This window comes from Panthera uncia, chromosome D4, assembly GCF_023721935.1.
Source record: "Panthera uncia isolate 11264 chromosome D4, Puncia_PCG_1.0, whole genome shotgun sequence".
Lineage (NCBI taxonomy): Eukaryota > Metazoa > Chordata > Mammalia > Carnivora > Felidae > Panthera > Panthera uncia.
The window spans coordinates 66,147,159-66,160,435 of NC_064807.1; the positions used below are offsets into that span (position 1 = coordinate 66,147,159).

Consider the following 13,277-nt stretch of genomic DNA (forward strand, 5'->3'; position numbering starts at 1 on the left):
GAGAAATAGAAATGGTACAACCAGCCCGTGCCCTTGAACTTCAATTGCTCCTGACTTGCTGTATTGATTTTTTTTTTTTATAGTGTAGGCACCCCCCCCCCCACCACCATCAAATTAAAGCTTTAGGAGACATTCAACCTGGTGAGGGGTGAGGGGGAACCCATTCCTTTGCAAAAGAGATAGTTCATAACGATTTGGGGAAAATTACACTAAATAAAAATTCAAGGTGTGAAAGCTTCATCTTGGTTCTCTTGTCTTCAACACCATGACACCTTATCATTAGAAGCGCTGATTGTTACTTTCCGAGCCTTTAGATGATCAGCCAGAAAGTGCAAACAACGCGGGGCTGGAGGGTGTAAAGTTATTTAAGTAGGGTTTTTTTTTTTTTTTTTCCTTTTGGTGCGCCGTCAAAACATTTCACAAGTTAGGAAAATAAAGTGGTGGTTCCGAAGCTCGGAATGATGGGTTCTTTCCCTCCCCCATCCCCCCCTCTCCATATCAGAAAAGAAATAAAATGCACAATGAGCCTTTATTTCGGGGGAGAAGACTTCAAAATACGTGCCAGTAATGGACAATTTGAGCTTTTCACTGGAGATACTCACACCGCAAGCTGGAAAGGGATTAAAAAGCCCCACGTGGTTGATCAGGGTTTAGACTTGCAACCTCTAGTTCCCCATGTATGTTCTTTGCAAAGATTGGCCTCTAGATGGATGCGTGTGAGGGACTCTCTGGGCCCGGGGCTCGGCGCCTCGGGCTGGGCTGATGGTGGGAGAGCTATGAGCGGCCGGGCAGGGTCCTCACTGGGGGCTTCCTCTGCCGGCCAGGGCGGCCGGGCGCCTCCGGGACGCGAGCGCGCACGCCTCAGCCCGGCCGCCGCGCTCCTCGCACCGCCTTCTCCGCAGGTCTTTATTCATCTCATCTCCCTCTTCCCCTTCTCCTCCTCCTTTGCCTCCTTCTCCTCCTCTTCCTCCTCCTCCTCCACCACCACCACCACCACCTCCTCCGCCGCCGCCGCCGCCGCCGCCGCCGCCGCCGCCACCTCCTCTTGCATCTCACTGGCCTGGCTCTGTGTTGCTCTGAGTGACAAAGACAATGTCCCAGCCTTAACTTTGCAACCACCTTGCCTCCTTCTGGGGTTCGGCGGGGGGGGAGGGGGGACAGCAGCCGCAGCCTCAGCATCTCCTCCAGCTTCTCCTTCTGCTCTTCTCCAGCTCTTGGATAATTCTTTCCTGACCGCCCCCCCCCCCCAGCTCTTTTCCTCATTTCTTTCTTGCTTTCTTTTTTCTTCCCGTCTCCTGCACGTTGTTGTTGTTATTAGAAAGGCTTCGCGCACCCCCTGGTGCTCCGGCGTTTTGTGTGGCAGGAGAAGATTGTCTTCCTTCTCTCTTTCTGTCTTGCTTTCTCTCTCCCTCTGGTTGCTCATTATTCAGAGAGAGACACAGAGGGAGGGAGAGAGAGAGCGCGCGAGGGAGAGGGAGGAGAGGAGAGAGAAGAGGAGAGAGGGGAGAGAGAGAGAGAGAGAGAGAGAGTGAGAGGGAGAGGGAGAGGGAGGGAGGGAGAGAGAGGGAGAGGGAGAGAGAGACGGATATCTCAGGTCATCTGCAGCTGCAGCGAGTCTGAGGAGCCGAGGAAGGCAGGGAAGATGGCGATCCTCCATTGCTGAGACCCGGCAGAAGCACATGAGACTCCCAAACAACTTCCACAACAATAACCCGAGCAGGAAGAGGAGAAAGAGAAAGAGGATAAGGAGGCGGTGGGGCTGGAGAACCCGAAACACCTCCCGGCGCCGGGACGCTTCTTCTGTAAGTTACTGCAATTAACAACCACCTCGGGGTGGTCCGAGTGCTCCGGGGAGGAGAGCGCGGGGCGGTGGAGGCACAAACGCGCTCATTCATTCGGCCAAGGAGGGTTGGTGGAGCGGGGAGGAGAGGAAGTCCCCTGCATGGACTGGCTGTTGGAAGAGAAGAAGCGAGCGAGAAGAGGAGGAGGAGGAGGAGGGGGAGGAGGGAGAGCAGGAGGGGGAGGAGGAAGAAGAGGAGGAGGAGAAGCGAGGGAGGAAGAGGAGGAGGAGAAGGTGGTGGTGGTGGTGGCAGTGGAGGTGGCTGTGCTTTTCCTGCTGGCTGCTCCTTCTGCTGGGGGGAGCGGAGCGCTGTGGCTTAATTAATTTCGTGTAGTTCTATGGAGAGAAGAGAAAATGAAAGATGAGTGAGAAGAGGGCTGGAGGCTTAGGACGGATGCTCCGAGTGTGGGGACAGGAGTAGGGACAGAGAGGGGGGCGGAGGGCGGGAGTCCAGGGGACCAGAGCCGAGAGCCGAGAGCCGGAGGGAGTGAGCGAGGGGCAGAGGAGGGAGCGCTCTGAGCCGCCCCGACCTGAGCGGGTTGACCTCTTTCTTTCTCTGTCCCTCTCCTTCCTTTCCCCCTCTCTGTCTGCCTGTCCCCAAGCCCGATGGCAAAGCCGTGCGGATTGGCACCCCCCCCCTTCCTCAGGTATTTGGCTCTCTCCTCTCTCTCTCTCTCTCTCTCTCTCTCTCTCTCCCCGAAGTTGGGATGCGGGGTCGGGATGTGTCGGGGGGTGGCTGCTGCCGCTGCTGGTGCTGCTGGTGAGGAGAGAGGCGAGGCGCGGGGGGGCACGGGCCGGGTGGGGGGCGCAGGTTCAGGAGCAGCTGAGGAGCTGTCTCCAGGCTGGGGGTTCAGAAGCGTCTGGTGCAGGAGGACAACGGTTTCTGGAGAGGAGAAGCCATTACACACGCTTGGCTCTCTGAGGAAGGGAGAAAAGAAGGCAGGGGCCTGGGGGTCGCCTCACTCCTGGTGCAGTTCCCAGGGGTCTGCCCTCCTTCCAGGCGCGAGGGGAAGCCGCAGCCGCCCCCCATTGGAGCAGCCCCTCTCTTTCCCTTTCTTTATCTCCCTGTCCTCCATTTGCAAGCTGTCTGCTTTGGTTCCAGTCCAGACTCCAAAACACAAAGCTCCTTCTCACGTTCATTCTCCAGGCTTTTCACCATTCCTGAAGGAACCCTCATTTTCTTTTCATTGTAGCTTCTAACCTACAGAGAGGGAGGGAGGCTGCCTGGAGTTCCTTTTATATTCCTCCTCTACCCAAAGGGGGAAAAAAAAAGTTTTATTTTTAAGCACGCGTCTGGGATGGGAAAAGACCAACCAGTTGGGGCTTTCTCCCAGGGCTCCCGGGGGTTGTGTCTGAGTGTCTGTGTTGGTTGTTTGGTTTGCTTTGGTTTTGTTTCTGGAGGTGGCTTGCAGGTTTTTGGAGGAAGCGACTAGTTTGGTTGAGAGCTGGGAACTGAGTCAGGTAAGCCGTGTCATGTTGTAACTCCACCAGAAAATGGAGGAGAGCGGGTTTCCAGGAGACAAAGCTGAGATGAGAAGTGTTTATAAAATTATGGATGTCTCCATTTTGAAGCTCTGTTGGTGATGGCTGGAGGAGGAGGCTTGCCTGCCTACTCCTTCTTTTCCAGGGTGGAATCTTGTGGTGGTTCCTCACCATCTATTCATTATGCGAGGAAATGAGGGACTTGTAAGGGCTGCTCAGATTTTTCTCCCACCAAAGGAGTGCTTTCACAAGTTATTGAGGCGTTTGTTTCCATTTTCAAGTAAACTTTGGAAATTTTTTTTCTCCTTTTGAGTGGACCTGAAGGGTTTTGACCTCCTTCAGGAAAGGCAAGGCAAAACCTTAGACATTTTCCACCGAGGTCTTCACACAACTTTCGGCTGCTCCAGGTCTCCTGAAAGTCACCAGGAAATGTTATTTCCTCATGGTGAAGATGGTGGTGGCCCTCAGCTGAGATTTTGGAGTTCTGGGGCTTGGTTATCATCATGTTTTGATGCATTGCAAGACTTTATTGTTTGGTGTGGGCTGATTTCTGCAAAAAGGGAAAACAACAGCAACAACAACAACAACAAATCCTGCAAGATCTCAGAGGAACTGACTCTAGGACTGACTGACACCAGTTTCTCCAGAGTCCACATTTCTCTTCAGGTTGTTCCATTTGTGTCTAAGGCCTTCTTTTAGTTCCTTTGTTTTCCCCCTTCCCTTTCATTCTGCTCTTTTTTTCTGTGTTCTCAAGTACTGTAAGTCTTCAGAAATATCAGATGTCTTCTTAACAATGTCACTATGGAAACAAATTTTTAAGATATTTTGTCTGTTGAGAAAACCTTGTGTCCAGGTATCTTCACCTTTTTAACTGGGAAGAATTTAGTAGTCTTCTAGGAAGACATTTTGTGAGGATGATTTGAAGGAAGGACCCAGTCCTACCCCAGTCCACACACATTGACTGGAGCTCTTCACAGATTAGTTCTAGAGAATGTATGTAATTGATCCAAGTAAAGAACAAAATCCTGAAGTGCTTGAGGAATTTATAAAAGCCAACCATGGAGATGTTGCTTTACCATTAGGTAAGGTAGCCATCTTGAGGATGAGGGAAGATGTTGGGAGAATTTTAGGTGGACTGTTGATGAGATAGGTGAGGAAGCCTCCACATTGGAATGAAACCTTGGAGGAGATTCAGAACCAATTAATATATTGTAAGGAGGCTTGATTGGACCTTGTTTTCAACTAAGGGGAAACATAGAAAGGTACCAGCTTCAACAGAAATAAGGAACACATTTGCGAGCGACTTACACCAGCTCTTTTCTTGCTTTGCTTTCTCATTGTGTGTCAGATTTGTGTGTGTGTGTGTGTATGTGTGTGTCAAGTTCCTATGTCTCCAGTATTTCTGTGCATATTGAAGTGGTTTTAGATTCCAGATGTAATTATATTCTGTTGAGTAGCTGGTAGCAGTGTCATTCAGTAAAGGCACAGTGCTGTATATGACAACATCACATTTTTCAAACCAAACTGTTGTGTCATTAATTGAGGGTTATTGTTCTTCTGAGGAGTATGAGAGGAAAAGGAGAAATACATGGTTCTTTAGCTGATAATTGTCCATGGTCAATGAAGTAAAACCCTGTTTTTTGCAGACGAAGACGTATGGTTTTCAAGATTTTCAGTTGATGTGTGTGCTCATTTAAAAATACTTCTCTTCAGATCTCTGCTTCTTTATTAAAAACCTGGGCTTCTCCCAGAGCACTTGACAAATCTTACTTTTTGGAATCATGCCTTTTATTAATCAGTTTTGAATGTTGTCTTTTGATACCATTGCTTCTGCTCCTGAGTGGGACGTCATCAACGTTACACTTAAATTTGCTAATGTGTGTGTGTGGATGCTACTCGTTCCAACTCGGAAGCTCCAAGGCAGTGGAATAAAAAGAGTTATTTGGGAAAGTAATTACCAGGTAATTTTGCATCTAATTAACCACGTCTGTGTATGTAAACATAAATACATTGTAGGTTGATCTTGAAGCAAACTTCCATGATATCTTTGTTGTTGTTGTTGTTGCTACCGGGACAGCCGGTTAATTACTTATTTTGGTGTGAAAAAAAATTTGACAAACTGGTTGCTAGTCTAGCACGTAGACTCACCACATGTTTTACTTTGTGACCAAATATTTTGGTGTCTTTACAGATAGTCTTAGAGTTGAGATTTCCTGGAGGGAAAAAATGAGGTATCTAAGAGGCATTTTGGAGTTTGAGAATAATGTTCTAACTGGTTACCTAAGAGACATGTTCATCCCTGATGCGCTTCATCAACATGGGAAGCACCTAATGTTAAAGATTCTTGCATTTTTCTAGGGCTACACGTTCGAAATGGGACAAGTATTTTGGATAAGGCGCTATGAGAGAAATACAGAGTGTCAAATTGAACATTTTTATTTGATGTCAAGGCTCAGAGATTTGTTTTGTTTTGTTTTGTTTTTGAGGCATCAAGTTGATGAGGCTCGTTATGCAAATTTTTTCCATGGCTCTAATATATCATAAAGAGAAATCATTCTGGAGAAATATGTGAGCTGTGAGGCACGTTGCCGTAGAAAAGATGCTCGTTGGATCTTTGTATTCCACAATTTTTCTCATGTTAGATTTATGTCCATCTAATTTATTGACCACATTCCCTGAGGACATGTTTTTTTCCACACCCCTTGGAGTTGGAAAGAACTTTGAGATAAGAAAGAAAAAATATATATGCACATACACATATGTATCTGTGTGTGTGTGTGTGTGTGTGTGTGTGTGTGTGTATCTTTCTTTCTAATGAGTCTTCTGGAAGACAGTAGGGGAAAAGAAAGCCAACCCTACTAATGGACTTTAGAGTCTTTGTGGTCAGTTTTCCTGAAAGAAAATAATGGCAAAATTGCCTTGGGAAGAGTTCTGCTTTCTGTATGTTGGGGTTTAATAGAGTCTAGTCTGTCTTGAATTCTTTCCTGGTGTTAAGAGTTCTTGGTTAAGGTAACCTTACTCATCTTCTTTGTGCTGTATGCCTTTATCAGACTTAGCGCTCACTGCCTCCTGGGACAGAACATGGACAAAGCTGTATTGAATGTTTCACGTTGAAAACTGGAGAACAGAGGTGCTATTTCACACTGCCACACTCACAAATTAGGAAATAATATAAAGAATGCATTCAGATTGCAAAGGATCTGACATGGGTACATGATTGGATGATTGGTATGTGGAAATTAAGGAAATTCAAAAGAGGGGGAGGAAAATATTTCCAGGGTCTATCATTAGTGATAGTGAACTGGAAAAAAAGTCAGCCTGTGTGTGTGTGTGTGTGTGTGTATAAGTGTGAAGGCAAGTATCTTTTGAGGTTCACATACTTAAGAAGTTGGTGGCTTTGAGAGAAACATTAGCTGGCGTTGGTGACCTATTAATTGATTATGAGAAAATAGAGAGGAGAATAGATAATGCTAGGAGAAAATTCCTTTTGTGTGATATGCCAAGACATCTGGCAGATGTTATGTTGGGCCCTAAGGAATGGACAGTTTAATTTTAGCCCTAGCAAGGAAATGGGAAGTTCTGAGCTCTTTTAATAGCACAAGCCTTAGTTTGGGGAAGGTTGCTTAAAAAAATAGGAAAGGAAAAGAAAAGAGGCATTTATTGTAATATTGAAGAATTCCAGGGAGCACCCAGATTAAGCTGAAGTTTGGGAGCGATGGACAAAAGTACTTTTCCCTAAGTAGAGATTAATATAAAAATCATTTAAAAGTTGGCTAACAGGTACACTGTAAATGGTGAATATTAAGAACGTCTAATTGAGAAGCTAGTTGTTTTGTGCCTCAGAGAGATCATCTATTTCAGATCTCCCCTTCCCCCTGCATTTTATTGAAGAGGAAACTGGCACAGAGACGTGCAGTGACTTGCCCAAGGTCAGAAGGTTCAGTTGTAACAAAGCCAGGCCCAGAACTCAGGTCGGCTGACTCCCAACCCAGTGCCCTTTCCACCACCCCCCTGCATATGATTGTAGTGGTTTGTGAAACACCAGCTCTCCTCTCCAGAGTGAAAGCCTCTGTGAGAAACTCTGTAATCAAACCCTAGTGGGGCAGGAGTATTGGTTTTTTTGTCAGTTGAATTTAACATGTTGGGGCTGAGCATGGTTTCATTCATAGAAGTAATACACTCCAGAGACCAATTTTGTTCATGGGACTTGCAGTCGAGTCGTAGATACTGGGTTCAGACTGTGCTTTTTCTTTTAATTGTCCTGCTCCCCACTATAGTTCAGTCATCCAGGGCTTGGGAGTCCTTTTCAAATGCCCTTCTTTGGAGGTTTGTCTGGGTCTATTGCAACTTACAAAAGTGCCCACAATTGGACTCAGAGGATCTCTTTTGCAACATGGTACAGATAAATTGGCTTCTTTCAGAGATGCCATTTTGTAATACTGATGAATGGCCAAGAGAGTGAAATCCAGTCTAAAACAATACTGGTGATTTTCCAGTGTTCCGGACTCCTCCAAAAATTTGCCCTCCATGTATCTTCTTGGAGCCTGGTTCTCTCTTGCAGACCAGTGGCTAGCTATTTGCCATTCCCCAATGAAGTCATGGGGTCATCCTTAAAGTGAGTTTTTAACAACATGGGGAACATTTAACCAGGGAGAGAGAGAGGGAGGGAGGGAGAGAGAGGGAGATAGGACAGTACTTTAGGAAGGGTGAAATGGGTTTCCACTTTTGATTCCTCTTGGACAAGTGAAAGTTATTTTGTGTAAAAAGAAGAGTGATGTTTGGAAGTTTCCACATTTTCTAAGCTTCTTCCAAACTAAAGCATAAATTTTTAATCCAGGAGGCAGTCTGGAGAAGGTAGTGCTGGATGTGGACTTCTGGCAGAAACATAGAAACGCTATAAACAGTTGAACCTCAGTGTGGCACTCCTCCAAATGAGTTGACTGTCGAAAATAAAATGTTCCAGAAGAACTGGGAGAACAGGAAAGAAGTTAAAACAGCATGGTTTGCATGCCAGTACTGAAGGAAGAAAAAAAAAGTTGGGGTTGGGGTTGAGGGGGTGGGGGCATTGGAGAGAAGACAATCCCAGATTGAACTGTCTCCTGAATTTATAAGACCCAGGAACAGAAGTTTCCAAGTGAAGGAAAATGGATTGTTATGAATGTAGACGGTTATTTGCAGTTTACTAGGAAGCTCTTTTGAATCTCTTGTCCCCTTGAACTTTGTCTCTGGAGAACTGCACACACTGATAAATGCAAAGTCAGTTGGAAGTGCTTTGGATTTACATTTTCTGCTTAGAAATACTATCATAAAATTTGTCTACTTTCTAAGGTCTCCTGTCCTTTTTGGTTGAAGCATACATACATAAGCTTTTTAGCCTTTGAATGTGTGACTTCAACTCAAAGTTGGTTTTTTTCAGGACTTGGAAAGACAAGAGGTAGGTAGAGTGATGCGGGGGAAGAGGATATAGGTATGGTCACCTGCAAATGCATTGCCTTTGGATTCTGGCGAGCAGCTTCCTTGGTGTCTTCAAAGCGTTCTTGCCTAATTCCTAGCTGGAGACATTTTTTCTTGAGTTATTCTTGGAGAGGAGGTTTCTTTTTGTGCCAGGTCATGGGTATTTTGATACTGATTTTTCCTTGCTTTCATGTGTTTGCTTGTTCAGTTCCCTGCGTGCTGCTTCTGGATATTAATAAAATACTGCTGTGCCTGTCCACATCTTAGCCCCAACTTCATTCAAAGAACAGAGCCTACTCTTGGGGGTGTAGGGAAGGTTGGTGGGCACTGACTTACTTGTTCAAAAAATAAATACTTCAAGATGAAGACGGCTTAATTCAGAAAGTTATTTGCCAAGCTTTTGCGGAGACTTTTTGCAAAGACCATGCAAAGAAAATGGGGAAAATTCTACTAGGAACTGGTAGATCCTGATTAAAATGCGTTAGGATCACTTAGTAGGAAATTAAGCATTTGTCCAAGAGGAGTAAGCAAAGACTTACCTTTGGATTCATATTGGTTTGAGCACAAAAGGAGCTGGAGGCCCAGGCGAGACAACTGTGTCAGAAGTAATTAAGCCCGGGATTTGTGGAGAGGCTTATCTGCCACAGAGCCCAGCTGGGGAAGGCCAACCTCACTCCCTAAGCCCTCATCTGGCCAGTTGAACCAGAACAGGAGCTAAGGCCTTCACATTTTGGAATTTTTCTCTTCCCTGTTCAGATTTCAGAAGGTAAAGTTGCCATTTATTCATTTTTGCTCATGTCAGCTGAGGGCTTGCTTCTCTCTTGAGCTGGGAAATGCCAGAGACAGGGGGGTGGGAGCCAATTCCCTCTGAGGGAACATTCTCCCTTTTAACACTACAAATGTGCCTATAACATTGTACTTATTACTCAGATAATAATTGTGCAGTGGTACAATGTGGGATACTTGAAAGATGTTTGCTGCACAAAGGTTCCAATACTCACCTGCAGATTAAGAAATGGGTTTCTAAACCATCTCATTTCTATTGCTAATGAAAAGCTTTGGAAGGCACCTGTGAATTAGAGCTCCAGCTGCTATCATGGTAGGGGAAGTTAGGCCTTGAAAGGATACACGGATTAGCCCGTCAGAAAAGCAAACAGTAGCATCAGCACAAGTAGAAAATAGACAGGGTTGTTAAGCTAACAGAAAAGTAGGCTAAAGCATTGCCATAATTATGTGGTGGAAATTTGCTGGGAAGGAGAGCCTGCTTGGACGGGAGAAGGAAAAGAAGAAGAGAGGCAGGGGAATGATTGACAAGTCGAAGTAGAAGAGGTCTGTCCACTGGGAAGAGCCTGCAGGAAGAAGAAAGGTATTGCTTTTAAGAAAACAGTAAAGCAAGTGGAAAAAGACTTTGTAATTTGGTACCTATTGCACGTGAAAAATGAAGACCAGTGCTCAGACCCAGTCTTTGGTCAGTTCTTACTGTTAAAAAGGAGAAAAAAAAAAAAAAAAAGAATTGAACTTGGAAGACCATTTATGTGACTTCAGAAATCGGCCTTTCTGATAGAGGACAGATGGAAACTTGAAGGAACTGGTTAAGTGGGCCTAGGTGGAGATTTTCCTGGAAAAGGAACGAAGTAGAGAATAGAGCACAGCAGAAAACAGCTGCATTATTAATGGTCAGACCATGTGATAGTCCTCTCTAAACTTATCCATAGAGCTTCTCTACCTACGCTGTGAGTGCTAGAAGGAATGAAGAACAAAGACACGCTTCTTTCCGAGGGGAAAGGAACGGAGTGTGACAGTTACCTGCAGTCCAGTTTGGGATTGAGCTGTTTGCTAGAACCAGTCAATCCCAGAATGGTTAGTCTTCCTGATCCCTAATGACACCATCCCTCTGTGTTGTGACCAATTAGTCAGAAATTGAGTCTGAATCACCCGACCCAGATTGGACCTGGTCTAGGGTCCCTCGTGTGGGGTAAAATTTGAACACTGGGCCAGAGACCGAAGATGGCCAGAAATAGATACCAGCCAGAGATTATGTAAGGATTTCAGTAACAAGTACCTATCACCCAGAACCTTTTTCTCTTCAGTGGTTTCTGTCGTATTTTGTCTTCCGTGGAGACTGTTAATTGGTATTGGATAATGATAGCCGGGAAGGGGATCTGCATGGAAGAGACCATTTTGATCTGAATGTCAGAGTTCAGCTGCCAGAACTTCTCCCCCTTCTGCTGTCAATTGAATATTATCACTTCTGGTACTCGGTAAGAATACCATCTATAAAAGGAATAAATACAGTAAGTTCATCAAAAACTTCTGCCAGCCCCTCTGGACTAAGAGTATCACACGGACCTTCCACAAAAATACTACTTCTCTGGGGCGCCTGGGTGGCGCAGTCGGTTAAGCGTCCGACTTCAGCCAGGTCAGGATCTCGCGGTCCGTGAGTTCGAGCCCCCGCGTCAGGCTCTGGGCTGACGGCTCGGAGCCTGGAGCCTGTTTCCGATTCTGTGTCTCCCTCTCTCTGCCCCTCCCCCGTTCATGCTCTGTCTCTCTCTGTACCAAAAATAAATTAAAAAAAAGTTGAAAAAAAAAAATACTACTTCTCTGGAGCTAACTAAACTAGTTAGCATTTGTTTAACATTTCATATGAACCAGGGACTGTTCTTCTGGTGGAGAAAACTGAGGTTTGGGAGGTAAAGAAATTTACCCACGGTCGTGGAGCTAGAAAATGGGGAGCCAGGATCACACACGGGGGGCACTACCTTCTGGCCCTCAGCTTGTGGGAACTGGCCGTGGTTATTACTTAGGATGCTAATAGTTTATAATCCTGATGGTTTATCTCTTCCAGTTGCTTATGCCAGTAGTATATCCTGGTGTTCTGGAAGGGAAATTTGAGTATAATGGAAAATTAATTGTAATCTATTAGTTGATATGAGAGATATAACTTACTGTATGTAATAGCTTGACAAAGTGTGTTTAACTAAAGAGTACCCTGTTTTTGTTCTGAGTTATAGAGGAGATGGTGAAAAACAGCAAGAGACCATGTATGAGGAAATTTAGAGAATGAATATTTTTAAGCTGTACTGTGTGAAGTTCAGAATTATAAAGTAGTTATACATGTGGATATTTAAAAAGGAATACCTACCTGTTATGGAAAAAAGATATACTGTGTGACTTTTGTTTTTTCTTCTTCTTCTTTTTAACATTTATTTATTTATTTTGAGAGAGAGAGAGAGGGAGAGAGAGAGAGAGAGAGAGAGAGAGAACAAGCAGAGGAGGGGCAGAGACAGAGGGGAAGAGAGAACCCAAGCAGGCTCTGCAGTGTCAGCACAGAGCCCGATGCAGGGCTTGATCTCATGAACTTTGAGATCAGGACCTGAGCTGAAATCAGGAGTCAGATGCTTAGCCGACTGACCTACCCATGCGCCCCTTTCTTTTTTTTTCTTTTTTTCTTTTCTCTTTTCTTTTCTTTTCTTTTCTTTCCTTTTCTTTCCTTTTCTTGTCTTCTCTTTCCTTCTCTTCCCTCTTCCTTTTTTCTTTTCTTTTCTTTTTTTCTTTTCTTCTTTTCTTTCTTAAGTAAAGAAGGTATCTTATTTTTTTTCCTTCTTAGGGCCCCTTTTGGAAGTCTCAGTGCCTCTGGTTTACTGTAAGCATGAGACATGTTTCCAAAAGCCACGCAGACATTTGAAAGTTAGTTCCCCTGTCTGATGGTCATTTTTGGAAAATAGCATAGATACTCTTCAAAGCACGGGTGCTAATATCCCCTACGCCCTTTCATGATCACCATGTGCTCTATTTAGATCATGGAGACATGATGAATGTTTTGGTTTTTATTTGCCTCTCCCTGAAACATCACAGTACAGTAAGGAAGCTGCTGTTCATGGATGACCACAAATGCCCTTAACAGAGTAACAAGTTGTACTAAGGGAGCTGGAGCAGGTCCAAATATCCCGAAGATATCCAGGACAGTAGCTTCCCTGTAAGACAGGCGGTTGGGCATTAATTGCTGAGCAGACTCTTTAACCTCAGAGCAACTAGTGGTGGTTTTACAAAGTTTTAACTTTGCTATGGATCTGTTTAGATGATCTCTTCCCAACTGACTTCACCCAAAACCTTTGTAGAAGGGTAAGCATGTGTCCTGTTTGTAAAGTGTACTGAGGAGGCCAGAGAGTCACCCATTTTTTCACCTGTCACCCATATCATTTACCAAACTTAACAAAACCATTGTTTTCTTAGATAAAGGCCCTTAAGGCGGGGGGGGGGGGGGGGGGGGGGAAAGCCCGAGAAAAAAAAAAAAAAAAAAGTAGAAGAGAGTAACACTGAGCTATATACCAAAACATGTGGTTCTCCAGCTGGGGAATTTCTGATTTAAGAGCCTTAGGTAGCATCTGCTGTGACCTTAATCAGTAGTGGCCAGCCCTCTAAGATGCTCCCTCAGACCAGCTTGTCTCAAAGACCAGTTCTTAACATGCGTCTCCGATTTTCCTCTTGATTGTTTGAAGAG

The 13,277-nt window shown here is 45.0% G+C and overlaps 1 protein-coding gene across 3 annotated transcripts in view; it reads left to right on the plus strand.

Annotated features, from left to right (window-relative positions):
- The first annotated feature begins 1,249 nt into the window (after positions 1-1,249).
- ZNF462 (zinc finger protein 462) overlaps positions 1,250-13,277 on the plus strand; it is a 138,583-nt gene continuing 126,555 nt past the window's right edge. The window contains exon 1 of one of the 3 annotated variants that reach the window (XM_049627499.1): positions 1,250-1,802. The gene's annotated coding sequence lies outside the window, so the exon portion shown is untranslated. The remainder of the gene's footprint in view (positions 1,803-13,277) is intronic. The other 2 variants (XR_007457019.1, XM_049627473.1) reach the window with 2 other exon arrangements.